This window comes from Mirounga angustirostris, unplaced genomic scaffold (genome assembly GCF_029215605.1).
Source record: "Mirounga angustirostris isolate CCGP_5_RB_7025 unplaced genomic scaffold, mMirAng1.0.hap1 SCAF_3, whole genome shotgun sequence".
NCBI classification, from domain to species: Eukaryota; Metazoa; Chordata; class Mammalia; order Carnivora; family Phocidae; genus Mirounga; species Mirounga angustirostris.
Genome location: NW_026991711.1, coordinates 67,860,190 through 67,880,704, shown reverse-complemented (window position 1 = coordinate 67,880,704; position 20,515 = coordinate 67,860,190). Strand labels below are relative to the sequence as shown.

General features: G+C 39.3%; 1 protein-coding gene and 1 long non-coding RNA gene across 5 annotated transcripts in view; one reads left to right on the top strand and one right to left on the bottom strand.

The window, feature by feature from the left end:
• The window catches only part of STARD13 (StAR related lipid transfer domain containing 13), a 521,208-nt gene that overhangs the window by 272,716 nt on the left and 227,977 nt on the right, over positions 1–20,515 (bottom strand). The window lies entirely within an intron of this gene.
• LOC123839644 (uncharacterized) overlaps positions 1–20,515 on the top strand; it is a 56,186-nt gene that overhangs the window by 31,464 nt on the left and 4,207 nt on the right. Inside the window, exons 3-4 of the long non-coding RNA XR_006789688.3 lie at positions 15,278–15,425; positions 18,116–18,251. This is a non-coding gene — a long non-coding RNA (uncharacterized LOC123839644). The remainder of the gene's footprint in view (positions 1–15,277; positions 15,426–18,115; positions 18,252–20,515) is intronic.

The window sequence follows — 20,515 nt, the reverse complement described above, 5'->3', positions numbered from 1 at the left end:
AGCTGTGAGCAGAAGAGTAAAATTTCTCTAAAAATTAGGAGAGCAGAAGCCAGAGGAACTGGCAGCTGTGAGGAAAAGAGTACTCACCTGAAATGGCCAAAAAATAGAGGCCAGAATTTTGACCTGGTAAAGAGCAGAGATAATAGTAAACTAGAAGGGGGAACTGGAGATAATTTTAAAAGTTTAATTTATGGTAAGTAATGTCTTGAGTCAAATTGAGTAATATGACTGAATTTGCAATTATTTCCTTGTTTGCATTTATTAATTCATTCGTCAGTTCATTATTTATTTCTGTTATATTTATATCAGCTGAATTCAACTGCATGAAACAGAAAGCAGCTTCCCTTTCTTTTTCAGCATTTGGCCTTCAAACCCACTGTTAACCCATTTATTCCTCATTCTTCAGATGAAATCAGAACTACCGTGGCTCTTAGGATCACACAGCTGATTTAAAGTAATCTGGTCACCTTGGGTGACCAGAAGAACAATCTCATTTTAGCAACTGAAATATCCAGTCTGCTGTAATTACAAAAAGGTTCCATTCTGATCCCAGATGAAAGCTTTTCTGTTTCCCAGACTTGCTCTTCAGCCTTCCTTTTGCCCCCACCTCCCTCCCCCTCTCATCCAAACACCCTAGCCTCCTCAGGGGTTGCAATGAGTGGAAGGGGCCTGAGGCTGAAACAACAAAAGGTCTTATGTGTGAGCTAGCTGGTCAGATGAGATCCATATCAGCGCCCTCTGGATGTGGCAGATTCCCAGAGCCGATCCTTTCCAGTGAGGTCACATGCTGGATTTCTTTCTCAGCCCTGGACATCTGGTAGCCTACCTACCTGTAGTGATCAGTTTCCCCTGCAGGCAGTTCTCATGCACACTTTCAGTATAGAAGCCACATCTGGCCCAGGGCAAGGGACCTGTGCCTGCTGCCATCAATGGGAGAGCAGTTCTCTCCCAGGTCTCCCTCTTTTTGTTCTCCTATTGTGACAGGTAGTTCAAAACACAGCCTTTTGCCTTTCTTCCTCCCAGGAAGGAATTAGGCACCATTTTCTGGACCTTGATAAAGTCCAGAGAATATTGGTCAAATTTTCCGGTCCCCTCACGCAGTGGGGCCCTAAGGGTCCCCCTATTTGACTTACAGTGAGAGAGAAACAGCATATTGACCACTCCACCAATAACAGAGCTGTCTTCCTTACTCTTCAATTTCAACCCTTTTAAAATTGTGAGGTGGATGATGTGCTGAAAACGAAACAGAATTTTGACCACCCTCTTTGCAAATCCTGCATAGTATCCTGGTTTGGAATTTGGGCAAGGAGTGGAGGGGCTTGGCACCTAATGTTTTGATGTGCATAGCAGGGAATCTCAGCTGAAACAGACTAAAATGGTTCTACTTTATCATGGGGTTATAATTAAGAACCATCTAGCTAGTGCCCGTTTTATTCCAGGCTCTGCTCTAGGAGCTGGAGATTCAAAATGAAAAGACATGGTCACCTGTCTTGAGGAGCTCACAGTGGAGGGAACACTGCCTTCTTCACCACACTCTGTGTTCAGGTGGTCTTTATTCTCTAAAGCACTTGAGTGTTTCCTGGGCTATGGGGCTGGAAAGGGAAAAGCACAAGTGTGGGAGACTGAGGGGGTGCATTTCTATAAGGCTGGACCTGCCACATAGAGTTTCTCATTCCCTACCAAGAGAAATGCCAAAATCAGGAGGTGAGAAGAGCCAGTGGAGTTGGAAGCCAAGGGCCAAGAAGCCTCAAAGGACATCTATTGGGTTGCAGAAGTGTAGGAACTGGAAACCAGTATCAAGACTGGGTTCTGAGAACTACAGGAGAATTGAACATACATAGCTGTGTTGAGAGTAAATGGGCAAAGATCAAGAACAGTTGCCTAGAAGAGGCCATTGTTTGTGGCTTGCCTTCACTTGCCAGAGAGGCATAAAACGGAGTGGGTTGGCAGAGTTAAGGGGCAGCTATAACCACAGGGCTGCGTCCTGCAGGAGGAACTCTGTGTGGGCTGGGAGGAGCTCTCCAGACCATGCGGTTGTTGCCTGAAGTCTATAGAGATGGGGTACAGGCTGAGCACCCCCAATAGGGGAAGCTTGCTTAAGAAGGTGCAGAAGCTTGAATCCTACTGGTGAGATTCCTGCTTTCCTCTTGTGTTACTTTATTTAAATTCTACCCTTTCCTCAGAACTCACCTAAGATGTATCTTCTCTAGAGCCTCATTGTGATGTCTGCTTCCTTTGAACTATGAGAGGAGTTTGGAAATTAGTAGCATGCTGCTCTGTATTGTCATCTTTGTAGACATACCCTATCCTCTGACTTGGTGAAGCACAGGACCTGATAGAACCTACTTGGTCCCCTGCCCTGCAGCCTGGCAACTGTATCCATGTCACACGTTGGCAGGCTAAGATCTGCCAGAGCCTCTGACATCAATCCCCATATTGTTAGCCTTATGGCAGACATTTAACATTGTGTCACTTGTGCTGCTGGTGACTTTGGTGTCCCAAGCTCCCAGTACCTTACTGACTCTTCATATTTTTGCCTCATATATCAGGCGTTCAGAGGGTAGAGATCCTGTTAAGATAATGCCTGATACATAAAGCAATGCCATATAACTGATATATAAGGAAGAATGACCCCACTAGTCATACAATTCTGGGAGGAAAAGGAGTCCTTTCTCCCCTGACTTGGGGCACTACGGTAGAAGGAACTCTGGTGGACGAAGGCTGAGGAGCTTTCTGGTGAAGGAGACAGGGAGGTGAGCTGAGCCAGGGCAAGCCTGGGTTGCTTCTCACCACATCCTCTCCATCACCTACAACCTTTAGCTCTTTATTTTCTTGTCGTATGGTAATAAAATGGGTTGGCAAATATTTTACCTATCATAAACTATAAAGAACAACAACAAAAAACCACTCTATTAATTCACTTGAAAATTAATCATTCTCTGAAATTCAAGCCATATGTTCACATTTCATTACTTATAGATATATAAATACAAATTAAAAATTTATGCCCATTACATTTATAGTATATGGTCATATAGTCTAATAGCAATGTCACTGCAATTAAAATCCATTTTTTTATATTAAGTTCATCTTTATCTTCATTTGTATTTTTTTTTAAAGATTTTATTTATTTGATAGATAGAACAAGCAGGGGGGAGGAGCAGAGAGAGAGGGAGAAGCAGACTCCCCACTGAGCAGGAAGCCTGACACAGGGCTCCATCCCAGGACCCTGATATCAGGACCTGAGCACAAGGCAGATGCTTAACCGACTGAGCCACCCAGGCACCACTATTTATATTGTTCATGTGTAAAATAATTTGGGATATATGCTTAGAAGGCAAGACTGTCCTGTAGCTTTGATCTCAATATCTTGACAAGTCTGGAAGTAATTATAAAAAAATTTTTTTTAAAGATTTTATTTATTTATTTATTTATTTATTTATTTATTTATTTATTTATTTGAGAGAGAGCGCACGTGTGCACATGTGCATGTGTGTGAGCAGGGGGAGAGGCAGAGGGAGAAGGAAAGAATCTCAAGCAGACTCCATGTTGAGTGAGGAGCCCGATGGGGGGCTCAATTTCATGACCTGGATATCATGACCTGAGCCGAAACCAAGAGTCAGACGCTTAACTGATTGAGCTACACAGGTGCCCCAATTATAAAACATTTTCAGAGTTATAATGTTAAAAGTCTGATTTATTTTCTAGTCTTATTTAAAAAGATCAACCGATTAAACAAAAACAAGAGTGATCCACTCTTTTGTACAAGGATACAGTGATCACTTTTGTATAAGGGTAAAATGAAGGCATGGAGGTCACGTTCAAGCAGCAGACATTTCATGCCCTGAATGGAGCCTATGAAATCTAGAATAGAAGGAACAATGTTACAGGCTGGAAAAGGTAAAACACTCAGAAAAATCAATAGAAAGCATGTCTTAAGTGCTTCCTCTACAAACTACATTTTACAAACTATTGTTAACAAATACAAAAGAAAAGGAAGCCTTAATCCCCATGTTTGATAATTTTATAGAAGCCAGAAGAATTGCGGAGCTTAAATTCACCTCCAAAATCAGAACCTTTAAAAAGCTTTGGTTATGAGGTTGCTTTGCCCAGCATCACCACCGGAATGACCGACAGGATGACTGCAACAGCATTCGTTCCATCATCCACACTGTGTTTCGACAGTGAGCTTGAGTTTTGCTATCCTGTGCCCTTGTCCTCTTGACTTTGTTTGTTAGAACAAGTCGAGAATTCCAAGGGCACCAGTCCTAACCCTTTTTGCAGCTTGAGCCTTGTTCTACTTTACAATGACAGATGGCACTTGTGTGTCCAACCACTTCATAAATTTACATCATTTGTCCCAAAGCAGAAACAAGAGGATAAAGATGGATCAATGCAAATAAGCATTATTGGAAATGTAACTCAAGGCGCACACTTTGCTCATGTCAAGAACGCTACACTCAAGTATGAGGAGGGTGTTGTTATTCCTGGCCCAAGGAGAGACTGAGTTCCTGGTCTCGCCCCTTTAAAGAATAATCCAGCTAAAGCAGACAGCTTTAGCTCTGGTGAACATCATGCTGGGGTCTAGGAAATCCCATCTATCACCAAGATGCAAGAGTTCTTTTCATTTTTTATACTGGCCCAGGAAGAAAACAACAGTAAAAGTATCACTGAAAAGTTGTGTCCCTTTCCACCTCTAGATGGGTATATACAGTATTTTCGGGTGCAGTTTCACAGATTAGTCACTACTTCTGTATTTCTTTTCCATGACATATTAGTTTTGTCAGGTAGCACTTGAATTCTCCTAATCACTCAGCAGGTAACTTTCTAAGCTTGTGTGTGGCACAGAAAAAAATAGATTTTTACTCCTCTCAATGACTAGAAAACAGCACAGTCTGGGTTATAGTAAAAATATAAGAAGAAAACGTCCTTGATTCACAAAGAATGTAGTACCTCATTTTATTTTAAAACAAATGGCTATATCTTAAGAAACAGAAAACGATTAGATATATTTTAACATTGTTATTACCTGCTCCAGGTAAGGAACGCCAGAGCAAACAATTTTCACAATGGGCAAAACAAAAACCACTACTATAAAGTCTTCAAAATAAGCAGGTCAGAGGTCATCAGTTTTGCCTTTCAACCTTCACTGCATTTACCAAAGTCTTCACTGATTGAAATGCATGCAATTTATTTTTAAAGCAGATTCAAAGTTTTGTTTTATTTTGCAAGCCAGAACAACACTGTAAATCAATGTTGCAAGAGCAGTGTGGCTTTAGCAAGGTAAGTGAGCAGAGTACACACAGGATTGATTTATAGGTCAAGTACACTCCATATTACTTTAACACATAATTTGGAAACATTTCTTAAAAATCTTAATACATATAGGAAGCTTATTATGGATGGGACAGAATTAGTGTAAATGACTCTTAGCTGGACTTCCCAAATGATGGAACAGGAAGTGTGTTGGTAAAAATGCTCAGGGCAGCTCAGGAAATCAGTTGGGAGCAGAGACCATGTGTTGTCAGTTTGGGGTCAGTGTTCCTTTATCACTCATCGCTCATATGTCTATCCTGAATTGAGTCATAAGCTGCAGGTACCCCTCAGTGGAACTACAGAGCAGCATTTACCCACTATGTGTGGGGGACTTCCTGGCAGGATCCTAAAGAAAATTCCTCAATACTTGTATGATATTCTGGGAAGAACCCAGCCAACTGTAAAGCAACTGTCTTCTGAAAAAATCTTTATTGTGTAACATCCTAGAATATTGCTGTTGTAAGAGGCCTTAGCTGTACTACTCCATTAGACAGTTTCTCAGGATAGGCCCCTTCTGGCATAATGTCGAAGAGCCCGTATGAACTTGATTCTGTTGTGGGAAGTCTTTCCTCAACTATTTTGTTTTACATGTAGAGAAAAAGACACAGAAATTGAGTTGCTCATGATTATATAGACATCCCTATAAAGCAATAGTCTAATTCCCATTTCATTAAGCAGAGAATTAAAACGCATAGAGGGCCCCAAGCATCCTATGCTATGCTTTGCTTCTTCACCCTGCTATTTTTCCTGAAACCCCAGTTGTATTTGATGGTGCATTCTTTGCTCAGTGTTCATGCCCAGTGACCCCAAGTCAAGCAGGCTGGAGGTGTGGATGGGAAATTATTACACAGAGTGAAGAGACTCATATTGCCTTTGGATGTGAAGGATGCTGTGCTCATTTGGCCATATCATCATGTTTGGTCTGATGTGTGGTGGAATGAATGCAGTCATCGAGTTTTGCATTTATTTAGCCACATTGTATCCTGTCTAATTAAGAAGAGAAATCATGTCTTAATACTGCGAATATGCACTGGTAGGAACACTTTTTTGAGTATGGATTATGAGTCTAATCCTCTAACTCTCACGTGAGCCACCTTTCAGCTAACTTCCATTTAAATTTTGCTGGCATAAAAAATACAGGATAGGGTCCTGAGTAAATAAAATGTAGAAATTGTGCTTTGTTTAATTATTCCAAAGCCCTTTGTCTCTTACTTGTAAGGTACAATATGGCAACGACTCTTGGCAGATGCCTAAGAGCTTTTATAACTGATGTTGAGATCAGCTGGAACAAAGACACATTTGTTAAGACCCAGCTTCAGATGCTGGCCTGGCTTTTCAGAAGTAAACCATAAGTGTTTGCTCTTGGATATGGATAAGAGTTTTTCAAAAAATTGATTTGCCAATGCTTACACAAGGCACTACCACATATTATGAAACATTTGCTTGCCTAACACATAAGAAACAACTTTAAAACACAATAGCAGCATATGGCTGGAAAGAGAGGCAACCCTCTCCATAGGGTTGGGAAGCAGGGAATATTTGCTAAAACCCAAATGAAGATTAAGCACTTGGAGATGAAGAAATGCATAAGCATCTCTAAAAAGGCAGCAAGATGAGTACCAGTAACAAAGACAGCACAGCATAATGGCCTGTGCGTGGGCTTTGGAGTCTGTAGACAGCTCTGACTTTTGTTACTTGGACAAGTTGCTTAAAGTCTCTAAGCATCATTTTTCTTTTATGAAGTGGGACTATCTACCTGCCTTGAAGGCTGTTTAGAGGGTCAGATGAGATTACATTCTGAAAGTGTTTTGTCAACTGTAAAGTTCTACACTATGAGAACACTAATAAAATAATAATAGAATAATCATTATTGGGGCGCCTGGGTGGCTCAGTCAGTTAAGCGGCTGCCTTCGGCTCAGGTCATGATCCCAGAGTCCTGGGATCGAGTCCCACATCGGGCTCCTTCCTCAGCGGGGAGCCTGCTTCTCCCTCTCCCTCTGCCTGCCACTCCACCTGCTTGTGCTCTCCCTCTCTCTATCTCTGTCAAATAAATAAAATCTTTAAAAAAAAAAAAAAGAATAATAATTATTGCAGTAATATCAACTAACATTTAAACACTCGCCCTATACCAGACACTAACCTAAGGGTTTTACATGCATTATATCATTGGGTTGCATATTATTATTATCCTCATCATTTTACAGTATAGGAAACTGAAGGTTAGACAGGTTGAAGCACTTGACCAAGGTCTATCTGGCACCCCATTTGTGCTTTGTATTGCCTTCCCTATTATAACCATCATGAATGCTAACTGAATTCATTTAGGGATGATCTTATGTTTTCATGTATTCCATAAAAGCAATCTTTCTTGTCTAGTACTTCGTTGACTAGTCCAATCACTAGCTCAACATCATCTAATACATGTTGTCTATATGCAGCACATTCATAAAGGTACAAAGAAATAATGAACAAAATAGAAAATCAACATTATTATTCCAGAGTGGCAAAACTTACATACAAAGGTAAGGCTGTAGAATATTTAAAAAGCAGTATGAAAATACAAAATAATGTAGGCTGAATTGTAGATAATTAAGTCTTGAAGAATGGAAAAAGAAAAAAATTCTTGCAATCATATGACCCTAGTAGCACCTTAATTTTTATGACCAGTTATCCACTTTTTAAAATTCTTTTCTTTTACTATTAAAGGCCTAATCCCTACAATAATAGTCCTATGAGTTGGTCTCCAAGCCTGTGAGGATTATAGAATTGCATTGTTCAATACGGTAGCCACTAGCTACATATGACTCTTTAAATTATATTTAAATTAATTAAAATGCAATTTAAAGAAATTCAGTTCCTCTGTCACATATCAAATACTCAATAGCCATGTGTTGTTAGTGGCCATCATATTGGACAGTAGAGATACATTTCTATCATCGGAGAGAGCTGTGCTGGGCAGCTCTGCTCAAGAACATACAATCAGTAAGTATCCTCTCTCCCTGCCTTGGTCTGGTGGGGTCAAAGGGAATTTTGAGTTACATATGTAAGCATAACAGGGGATTTGCAGGGATGTTTAGGGTGGCAACTATTGGAAAGAGGTGGTGCCTACTAGGAATCAACAGAAGAGAAGATTAAAGCATACAGGTTGGAGAACTATCTTAACCTGATTCTTTCATTCTCTCTGGTGGGTAAAGCATGAGATTTGCCGGTGGTATGTTTACTGGTGCAATTTAGCTGCACAAAGGTGAGAAACAGGTGAGGAAGAGTGAGCAAATAGGTCTGGCCAGAGCAGTCAGTTTTCAGAGAGAGCTTTTTAGGCAGATGAAATGGCCCAAAGGCACCAAATCTTGAAAAGGCCTTGTGACCTGGTTATGGTGTAAGGTGATTTCAGAGTGGTAGAATCCCAAGGTGAGACAATAGCAGAAAAAGTTGTTGAAGGTTAAAACAAGGCTCAAATTGTAATGGGTCTTGTGTACCCTAAAATGTTTCAATATTATGTTAGGCCACAGGGAGCCACCACGAGTCTTCAAGCTGTGGATGACATGATTGGCAAAGCTTTGTTTTTTAGGAAAGTGATCATGGAAGAGGCAAAGGGGGTGTCTTAGGTCAGAGGTTAAGAAGCAACCTCTGGATTTTCTCTTGGTCATATAAAAGGACACACTAAGTGCTTTGTAAGTATGTGCTGGTAAAATAGATTATTAGCATGGCCTGAAGAATTCAGTCATCTACTGAATAAAGACAACATTTGGAAAGCAGCTTAGGTCCACTCTTGGTTAATATATTTATAAGGCTACCAACTGGTTTTATAAGATGAAGAAATGAAAGAGTTGAAATGATGGACCATTATCAGACTGGAAATAAAATGGGAAGATGGATGAAATACGAAAGATGAGACATGAGTCAGGGCACGCTCACTGTGCTGGCGACGTTTTGTTCATTTTGAAGAAAAGATTTGGTAAAACGAGTGACAGATTCTTCCCTCATTTTTTCCCATTCTACGAATTCAGTCCTGACGTAAATAAGTGAGGGTTCAGAAACCACTTTTCCCCAGATTAAGCCTGAACCTGTGCAATATGTCTAGCCCAGGAGATGGCTCCAGGCCCATAACTAGCAGTAAGCTACCACTCTTCATAACCAATATGAGACCGCAGGCCCTGACTTAGTAGTGGAGAAAGAGACATTTCTGGTCAAGACTAAAACATTTACTATGAAGTACATAACAACATCAAAAAAATCAATCTGACATTTTCCCAAAGGTTTGGATGAATTGCCTTCTCAAAGAAGGGGGAGGGAGCAGCCTCCAGGGGCATCTCTAATGTTTCCCCTCCTGTCTCTTCATTCACCTGTCTGGCCTCAGTGAGGACAGACTGACCCTCCGTGAAAGGCAGTCTCAGACTGTATCTCTGCCTCACAAGTGTTTCATGCTTCAGTATAAGTGTTCCCTTATTCTGTTCCATTTTAGGTCTGTGATTAATTTTAGTTTTACGTATATGCAACTTAAAGCCTAATTATTTTTAATGACTGTCTCAAAAACTGTTGAAAATTTAAAAAAATTTCTGGTACTGGTACTGGATTTGTAATCCCATTGTAAAGGATATAAAATTGGGTAAAATGTACAAAATAATTGCTTTTATCATGCTGAGGTAACTGGTACTGGATTTGTAATCCCATTGTAAAGGATACAAAATTCGGCAAAATGTGCAAAATAATTGTTTCAGACATTATAAAAGAGATGGCATAGGACTGTGATCCCCGAGAGAAGGTAAATAGATAAGGTGAGCCCTAAAATTTCCTCGGCTTTCTGTCTGGAAGCACTTTCTGAATTAAGGCACAAAGAGGCAGAACACCAGCAAAACACAACAGTCGTATTAAATCGAGGAGACGAAGATAAGAATTCAGGGAAGCTGAAATGACTGGAATTTACAGAACAGAGAATCAGAGAGAAGGGAGTTACACAGACAAAAAACTATAGGAATCTGCATAGGGGTCCTTGAGTCTGTTGCAAAATACTAAACTGAGATGCATAAGAATAAACTCCATGAAGCCATAAAAGAACAACCAGGAGCTTAATTATGAGTGACAATTCTCCACTGGTTGTTCACATTTCCAGATACCTTGCAACCAGAGGTACTGCCTGCATTTCTTCTGGACTTTTTTTCCCCCCACAGATTATATAGCAAACTGCCTTGGAAGATAGAGATACTGTCTCTCTCAGGAACAAAGGGCAGACAAACTTTATTTCACGTTATAAAAGATTCCAGTTCCCTAAACTCAGGGTTCCCCTCCTTTACCACACTGTACTGCATGTGCAGATACTGCCCTGTCGAAACTGGGGCTCAGGAAGCTAGTGCAAATACTGAGACTCTCGCATCAGCTCCTCCCATGAGTAAGAAAGTTCTTTGTCTCTGACCCAGGAATCACATCTTGACATCCTTGAAACTATGGCAGACTAAGTTGTTATCTTGCAAGAAGGGTAAAAGCTCAGACCTTTCATAGTTTTGGACCATTTTAGTGATAAACATAGCAAATTGTTGACCAAATTGTATGGTCAACCGGGCAAAAAAGTGGTTCTCCCCTTTATTGCCTGATATTGAGAAGGATTTAGGAGGTGGTTATGGGCTGAGTACTAGAAAGTAGACTCACGATAACTCCTCTGATTGTTCCTGACTCTCCTTTGAGGAGGAGGGGGGATGTTCCTCACCAGCTTTGCAGTCAGCTTCAGGTCTGTCCTATTGTAACAATTAGTCATCATATTCATCCTGGTACAATTTGATATCCATATGGAAAAAAATTAACCTTGAAATTTACAACATTCACAAAATTGATTTAAAAAACAGCTAAAGCTATAAAACTTTTAGAAGGCAAGATAAAATAAAATCATCAAGATTTTGATGGTAGGAAAATGATCCTTAGGATACAGAAACATAGACTGTATGAAATTTAGTTGAATTTCATCATTAAATAAAACACATTGTTAAGAAAATGAAAACCAATCCCTCAAGTGGAAAAATATTTATGATACATATATCCAAAGATTCATATCCAGAATATGTAAAGAACTACTCATCTCATTAGTTAAAAAGACAAGAATCCAATTTAAAATGGACAAATGATTTGAATAAGCACTTCACAAAAGAAGGTATGCGAACTGTCACTAAGCACATTAAAAGATGCTCAGTATCATTACTACCAGGAAAATGCAAATTAAAATCACAATGAAATACTACTGTGCACAAGTATTAGTTATGATGTGCAGCAATTAAAACTCTTACACACTGCTGGATAGGATGTAAAATAGCACAAGCACTCTAGAAAGTACTCTGGTAGTTTTCTTAGACGCTTAACCATTTAACTCAGCAGTTCCATTCCTTGGTATTTACCCAGGAGAGATGCAAACATATGTCTTTGCAAAGACTTTTATGTGAATGTTCATAGCAGATTTATTTATTTTTTTTAATTTTATTCTTATGTTAATCCCCATACATTACATCATTAGTTTTAGATGAAGTGTTCCATGATTCATTGTTTGTGCACAACACCCAGTGCTCCATGCAGAATGTGCCCTCCTCAATACCCACCACCAGGTTAACCCATCCTCCCACCCCCCTCCCCTCTAGAACCCTCAGTTTGTTTTTCAGAGTCTACCGTCTCTCATGGTTCGTCTACCCCTCCGATTTCCCCCGCTTCATTCTTCCCCTCCCGCTACCTTCTTCTTCTTCATTTTTTTTTTTCTTAACATATATTGCATTATTTGTTTCAGAGGTACAGATCTGAGATTCATTCATAATAGTCCCAAACTAGAAACTCAAAAGTCCATTGAGGGGTGAATGGATAAACAAGTTGCAGTTATCCACAGAAGGAAATACTTGTCAAAAAATAAAAAGGAATGGACTTCTGATAGATGGAAAAACACAGTGGAGTCTCCAGAATGTTATGTGAATGTAAAAAAGCAAGAACTAAGAGAAGGGCACATTCTATATGGTTTTACTTGTATAAAATTCTTGAATAAGTATAATGAATTACAGTGGAAGAAAGCAGATCATTGATTGTCTGGGGCTGCAACTGGGGGGCAATAACTGCAAAGTGGCACAAGGCAAATTTTAGGATGATGGCTCTTCTTGATTGTGATGGTGATTATATGAGAGATATATTTGTCAAAGCTCATCAAGCTGTAAGCTTAAAATGGGTGCATTTCAGTATAAATAAATAATACTTTAATAAAGTTGATTTAAAAAGAAATGACCCAGAGGCAACATTAAAATAGTTCCGACTGGCAAACGTTGACAGTGTAAGCATCAAAAGGAGAATGATGGCTATGGATCCTTAAAATACAACAAATGTGTAAAAAGGCATCATTCCATAATTACATGCATGTGCACACACACACACACACATCAAAGACCAGAATTTAATTCTATTTTTTCTCTCTTTTTTTTGAAAGATTTAATTTATTTGAGAGAGAGAGAGTGAGCACGAGCAGGGGGTGGGCAGAGGGGCTGAGGGAGAGAGAGAGAATGCAGACTCTCCGCTGAGCAAGGAGCCCAACACTGGGCTCAATCCCACAACCCTGAGATCATGACCTGAGCCAAAATCAAGAGTTGGACACTTAACCGACTGAGCTACCCAGGCGCCCCTAATTCTATTTTCATAAACATCTTTTCTGTGAGTAGTAACTGTTCTGAAACTAGAAATCCTAAGACAGGATTGCACTTTTAGATCTCAGGCTTGCTTGGTTTTGAATTACTAATTTAAGAAATATTTTTGTAATATTTTCTAAGAAAAACTTGGATGGAATTTTGAAAACCCAAATTACAGTAGGCACTTGTCTTGAGAATGCCTTGAGAATGTACTTTGTAGATTTCCAACTACGGGGACATTGACTGACATATGCCCCAGCTGTCACACTCTGAAATGCACTGCTTCATTTGTACTGAAGCCATGATTCCCATAGGCTGCTCCTAGTTAATGACTGATTGCAGCAGACCTACTAAGGCAGCTTGCTCCTGAGAGCCATAGGTCTTTTTCCAGAAGGCCAATTTTGGCTCAAGAACACCCCAGTGGCCTTGATGAACTTTCGTTAGACTTCATGGAGGTCAAAAACACTGTCACCTAACTTGCCTTCCTTTCTCTCCTTTACTAGGAGTCAGATTTGCATCACAGTTGGATGAATCTCCAATCCTATCCCAGCTCCCTCCCCATTTTTCTTCATAGGCCTTCACCTCAATACAATCCTTGCAAATTTCATATCATTTTGATGTTGATTTCTTGGAGAACCTGAACAACTACATAGTCTAATATTTGATTATCTTTCAGAGCAATAGAGGTCCACTGATGGCTTTTACGCTTTTATATTTATACCTATTAAATTCCGTCTTGTTGGTTTAAGGTCCATTATTCCAACACATTAAAATATTTGTGAATCACAATTCTATAATCTTTTACTATATTTCCCAGCTTTGTAACATCAAAGATTGGTGAGTATTTATATGTCTTTTTCAAGTTGTGATTAGAAATATTAAACTGGAATAGCCAAATGACAGATCTTTTTGATCATGTGATCAAAATCTATAATAGGCTTGATAGTACAGAGAAGTCCATGTTCTCATAAATTGAATAAATATTAGAGAATTATAGGAATTGTAAATTATATGTAGCTAGAGGGTGGATAGCACCCTTACAATCAAATTGTACACCTCCTCCTACAATATTTTGCACACGTGTTTATAATCACAGTTTGCTTTAGAAACAAGCTGTATAGTTCTTTTGCTCTGATATTAGAGTGGGAACCACAGCACAAAAATTTCAGCTCTCAAAACATCAAGACGTATCTTCTAAATGAAATAACTTATAAAAGCAATGTAATTGGATTCCCTTAAATAGGGATTTGTTGGTTTGCCACATTACATATTGTGATAGTTCAAAAAAAAAAAATACTTGGTTATAATAATGGCAAATTTCATTTGTGTGTAGACTTAGGAATGATTATGTGGGAGTTATGGATTTTCCAAACTAATTGTTTCAAAAATATTTTGGGTGAAGGCCAACGGAATGCCTGGTAAGTAAGCAAGAGAATAAATTACTCTAAAAATTCTTTTTCATCATGGATATCCATGCTAATATTAAAAATAATTTTGGCACTACATACTTAAGGGAGACTTAAGAGGTAGTATATACTTCTTGCATTAGCTCATAGAATTCAGGGGTTTTTTGATAAGAAATCAAATAGGCCAGAAATAGATATTTCATGATAAATATTGTGATTAATAAGAGGATGAACCTAGACATGACTTCAAATATGTGCCCCAACATGACACCATTAGAGAGCACTATCACTGTATGAATAGTCGTCTTGCCTAAGGTTGTTATCTCTTAATAAATCTTTGGTCCAACTGGGTACCAAACTACAGGATAAAGACTATTATTTTCTACTCTATACTTTTAGAACTCATGAACATAGACAGTATTTCATAAAGGGAACCAAAACACCATTAACCTTCATTTACTATAAGGAAAGGAAATCGTACCAGCTCAGTGGTTCAATTTTCCCCATAAATCTTGGTTAAAACTTTTATCCTTTTTTTCCCTTGGATTCTTCTATTACTCTAAGTGCTATTAATAGGAACATTCTATTACACGTTTCTCTTTAGACCTCTTGAACATAAGCAAACTTTCATCTTTAATGAGTTTGACAGCTAGTGTTATTGATGATCAGTAATATGCAAAGAAGCTGATGATCATTGGTTTTTTGTAACTGAAATAAATAATAATGAGATATGTTTTTCATAGATAGTGGGAAAAATGTCTCAATGGCCACTGGAATACAGATAAAGGAGCTATGGTACTATAAAGGACATCTTGAAAAGAAGCAGATTCAAAGAGAACAAAGAAGGAACTGGATTATCTGCTGACATAAATCTTTTCTTAACTATATTATATCCTACTGAAGTCTTTTTTTTTTAAGGCAAGAGTCCAAAAAGGATGTGTTTTGCCACAAACAAGGAAGATCAAAGTAACATGCTGTTCTGTTATTCAACTTAAAAAGAGAGCGCGATATTAACAGAAGAAATCACGGACCATAAGCAGAAATGGTATAATGATCTTATACAGGAGTGAGTATTTCTGATGTTTACAATGCATGAGTAGTGACTTGGGACTAGGTAGTGATCCGGAGAGAGAATCTAAGATATGTCCCTTAAGCTACCTAAAGGCATGACTAAGAACAAGTCACTCTAAACAGTAAAGTAAGACCTAGAGCTAGGAAAACACCAAACGTGGGCACCGAGTTAGAATTGGACATTTTGTGAAATAACAAAGCATGTTCTCTCACCAGACAGAAATGTGAGAAGGAAATGTCACACCCTGCTGAGGGGAGGGAATATGTCAAAATCACCTCTGGGACTTTTTCAAGTTACATTTGCCTCAAAGAAGTTGTGACAACTCCTCCCGACCCCACCACCACTGCATACAATCCTACCTCCTCCTTAAGCATTAGTACCCATATGAGCCACTGTTACTGACAAGTGGGTTATCATATCACTTGGGTCGCGTAGGGCAGAAAGTAAGCTGAGAACCACCATCTCAGTGAGTTTACTTCTGGTCATACTTTGTGTGACCATTCATGTTGTGGGGAGGGCTCCCAGCTCTGCCTGGAAGAGAGAAGACTGTGAATATGCAGAAGACAGTCCCACCTCTTCATCAAACCTCCTCATTCTCCACATGCAAGGGTGCTCATGCAGCAAATACTCATTGTGTTCACACTGCTCAGAATACTACCATAGAGGCCAGAGAAGACACAATCTCTGCTCTGAGAATTGTTGAAAGCTCTGTAATTTCCACATCCTGGTACTTATCTAAATATGGTCCTCCTTGTAAGGCATTTGCTGGCAGACTGACCTGGGTTTAACTCAATGGATTTAGAAATTTAATATAAGTGTTGTTAAGTAATTTGACAGCCTTCCAGTCCCATAGTTTTGTGTGCATAACAAATATTTTGAATGAATGATAAATACAGAGATGTGGGCTATGCTTTCAACTAGGTTGATAAACAATAGTTCTCATTATTCATGGTAGTTATGTCCCATAAAGTAACACTGAATTAGTGAATACTGAGCCCCTGCTTCTAGAGAAAATATGAGGTTAAGTTCTTGTCAGCCTCTGGTCAGAACATTTTCACCAACCAATCAATACATAATCTTTTTTGCATGTGTTTTCTATTTAAAGACATCTTATTTAATCTATATTGTTGATCCATTAACTTGAACTCATAGCTCACAGCACTAACCCTCATGATTGAGTGAGCTTATCTAACACACATATTTTCTCTGAAAGGCACATCACAGCCTTCTTGCACTTAGAAACACTAGGCAGCACTTTGGCACTACACATAATAGCCATTTTAAACATTAAAATCAGCAATTAAAACACAAATATGTGAAAACACGGTACTAAATAGACCATGAAAAGGAAGGACACTCGTTTACAGAAAAAGAGCTGAAACAAGAGAGTAGAACCTCTTGTTCAACCTCAGTTGGGGATATGTATCCTTGCTCTGTGCATGTCCATGAGTGACCACAAAAGTGTCTCAAGTATTAACTTTTGGGGGCAGCACATAAGTGAAATCACAAGTATTGAATCCATGAATAATGAGCATCAACCGTACATATGAATCACTTGAAGGAAATCATGGCAATCAAGCTGAATGAAGGCAATGTTGTACTAGCTTATTCTCTGAGACCACAGCTCAGAATATGGGTTCCCGTGTAATTTGAGCCAGTTACAACCATTCTCTACAACACCTACGGAATAACTTCTTACATTCTGGCTACAAAGGCCAAAGATGCCTGGTCTTTGAATCTGCTTATTCTAACTCAGATGAGCAGTGGGCTGTTCTCCATCACCCAGGCCTCCTTCCAGTTTGCTGGTAAGTCCTGTTACCATGCTCCCTTCCTATTGAGGCTATGTTCATGGTCACTCTCTCCCCGTCACAGAGAAGCCCGAGAGTTCTGTGATGCAGTTGGTGGCTAACTGTCAGGGGTAAAAAAGGCTCAAGCACCACGAGGATAGGACGCCAACAGAAATGGAACACATGCCCAGTACTGCCTGGGCTTTTTGCACTTTTGCTTTTGTTTTTATTTTGTCATCTCTCCCTATTGTGAGAGCATTTTTCTAAGCAAAGTGGGTAGAAAGAGTTTAATCATAATTGTGGAAAAATACTATTTAAATGTGTCATTTCAGGTGGAAATTATGATCTTTGTAGTGGCAGGTATTTTTATTTTTATTTTATTTTTTATTTTATTTTAAATTTTTTATTGTTATGTTAATCCCCACACATTACATCATTAGTTTTTGATGTAGTGTTCCATGATTCATTGTTTGTGCATAACACCCAGTGCTCCATGCAGAACGTGCCCTCTTTAATACCCATCACCAGGCTAACCCATCCTCCCCCACCTCCCCTCTAGAACCCTCAGTTTGTTTTTCAGAGTCCATCGTCTCTCATGGTTCGTCTACCCCTCCGATTTCCCCCCCTTCATTCTTCCCCTCCTGCTATCTTCTTTTTTTTTTTTTTCTTAACATAGATTGCATTATTTGTTTCATAGGTACAGATCTGAGATTCAACAGTCTTGCACAATTCACAGCGCTTTGGGGGTGGAGGGATGGGCTGACTGGGTGACAGACACTGGGGAGGGTATGTGCTCTGGCAGGTATTTTTAAAAGCATACAAACTACATATATTCCCCGGAGGGTCTTTAGCATCTTTATCTCTGAGCTTAAGTGAGCCTTGTTATTTCTCCACTAGGGCCCAAGGTGCAGCCAGGAGCTTCTTGGGACTGCTTGCATCTGGAGGTTGCTGGAACATTGCCTCAACTGCCTGGATGGCAGGTGGCAGTTCTTCTTGCAAAGTCATGGGAGAAAGTCATCAAATCTACAATAAAGTAAATACCCCTTAATCTTACTCTATTCTCACAAAATTTACATTATTATTTTTTTATTTAAAAATTTTAATTGTGGCAAATTATATATAACACAAAATTTACCATCTTAACTATTTCTAAGTGTAAGTTCAGTACTGTTAAGTATATTCATATTGTTGTGCAACCAATATGATGAGGAGAAACACAAAATGGGAGGGGATCACATAGCCGTGAGCAGATCATTTATCTCCAGGAAATAGGCTGAATTTTTAAGTTTAAAAAGAGCACAAAATCAACTTCATTCCAAGGGCATGTGTGGTCCTATCTTTGTCTAAGATTTTAACTACTTTAAAGAAATAGGTAGAAGTAGCCCAAGTATCCATTGGCAGGCAAATGGATAATCACAATGTGGTATATACATTCAGCTTTAAAAATGAAGGAAGTTGCGAGACACATGTTAGAATATGGATGAAACTTGGGGACGTTATGTCAAGTGAAATAAGCCAGAAACAAAAAGACAAACACTGTATGATTCCACTCATATGAGATACCAAGAGTAGTCAAATTCATAGCAACAAAAAGTAGAATGGTGGTTGCCAGGGGCTGGGAAGGAATGAAAAAGGAGAGCTGTTGCTTAATGGGTACAGAGTTTTCCAAGTTGAAATATTTCTAGAGATTGGTCGTGCAATAATATGAGGGCACAGAGATGTCAAGTAACTTACTCAAGGTCACCTAGCAGGTATGGCATGGAACCACGGTGCAAATTCAAACAGTGTGGTGCCAGAATCTTAACCATTATACCATGAGTGAAAGAATAAAGAGGACGACCCTTGAATTACAAAATGAGAGCAAAGAGGTTGCAAGTTTTCTCCTTCCCATTATGCATCACAATGGTCTTGTTCAGTGAATTATAGATTCTATGGGGCAGAGGACGGAATAAGCAAATTTTTCTATTGCCTTTTCTCCTCTGTTGGCGGACAAAAGCCCTGGCACACGAAGTTATGTTTTTCTCCACTCTGAGTATCAGAGCTTGGGCAGTGGAAGTAAGCAGAGTACCTGCCTAACTAAATACTGTCAAATTTGTTTGAGAACATGGCAGGTCACACTAACATCCTTCTGGGAATAAGATTTAGTCATTTCTATTTACCAGTCTTAACTGGAAGTTCAAATACCTTACAAAGAAAGGGAGACACTCCATAATTTCAGCTTCCCTTTATGTTATACACAAATGTCAACCCTGAGCCATAGTTTTCCCCAGCACATCTTCCTTATAGTTTAATTTTTCCCCATTTTTCTCATTTAGTGTCCTCTTTTTTCTGTCTTCACTGCTCTGTGTCCTTCACCATGTAGTGTATATTTGATACAGCATCTCAAAATTCCTCTAATGCCACTTCAGTTGAACTTGAAAAATACTGAGGTGATTACTAATTTATTGTTGTCTTCTCCTAAGTGCTTAATGCAAGCTTAATAAAAATCAATAGCTATTTATGCCTCTCCATTGTAGGAATATGCTTGTGATATATGACTAGGTGAGGCAGTTGTCGGGTGATTTATTGGAAGTCTCCTAAGATAATCTACTACCTCCATTTTATTGGTGTCATGGAAGATGTTAATGGTCAAATAAATAGAATAAGTAGAATAAGTAGGGAGCAGATGGAGAAGAGCAGGTGCTATACAACCTCTTCTTCAAAAGTCATGTTGAGAGCAAAGAGGCTAATATGTAGAATGGGGACATCTTGCCTGATCTGAATAACATCTCAAGAGAATTAGAATTAGGATGCTAAATGCATTTCCAACCAAAAGGCCAAGGTTACAAACTTTTGCAGCCATCAGGCTTTATCTCCTACTCCCAAAATCACTTATTTCTGTTAACAAAGAAGGACTTGTCACCTGCAGCACCCACCCAGAATGCTTGGCTTCCTACCTTCTCTGTGTTGGAGAAGAGCCTTACCTTACAAAAGGGGACCCCTTGTGAGAGTTGGTTAAAACCAACTGCCTACATTAAAATAGAACTAGACTCGGGACGCCTGGGTGGCTCAGTTGGTTAAGCGACTGCCTTCGGCTCAGGTCATGATCCTGGAGTCCCGGGATCGAGTCCCGCATCGGGGTCTCTGCTCGGCGGGGAGTCTGCTTCTCCCTCTGACCCTCCCCCCTCTCATGCTCTATCTCATTCTCTCTCTCAAATAAATAAATAAAAAGAAAAAAAAAATAGAACTAGACTCTTTCAACAAAATAATTTCAACTTTGTCTTTTCAAGTATCCTCACAGTGTGGTAAAATGCAGTC